Below are 571 nucleotides of genomic sequence, written 5' to 3'. Positions count from 1 at the left end.
CTAGAGTGTGTAGTGAGGTAAAAAAACCTTAATAGTTAACAAAGTCATAAAGATTTTGGCGTAGGTAGTTGGTACAGATTGAGTGGTCTATATCTTTTAGCCAGTTTTATCGAATTTAAATATTAGAGGTTACGACATTGTAATAAAAATAATTTTTAATGACAAAGATTATTTAGTAATTATAATATAATAATCATTTTATATCTTATTTAAATTACATTTTTATAATAATTATATATTTGTTATTATTATTATATATTATAATAATAATTATATATTTTTTACAGTTATTAAAAATATTTTTAAGATAATTCATGTTAATAAAATAAATAAAATTTTTTAAATTATGTAAATGTCCTAACCCACAATTGAATATACGGTCAGTCTTTAACACATTTATATAAGTTGAATAAGGGTAACTCAATTTTAACTCTTTACATGCCTGATTTGATTTGTTATGTATGGCTATTACTAGTACAGCATAATCGTAGTAAATCAAATGAGACGTATTATTTGTATAGGATATATATAGTAAATTGAATCATGTTTATTTAATTTTAAGTTAATTATT

The sequence above is a fragment of the Arachis duranensis genome, chromosome 9 (genome assembly GCF_000817695.3).
Source record: "Arachis duranensis cultivar V14167 chromosome 9, aradu.V14167.gnm2.J7QH, whole genome shotgun sequence".
NCBI classification, from domain to species: domain Eukaryota; kingdom Viridiplantae; phylum Streptophyta; class Magnoliopsida; order Fabales; family Fabaceae; genus Arachis; species Arachis duranensis.
This window is presented reverse-complemented; position numbering follows the sequence as displayed.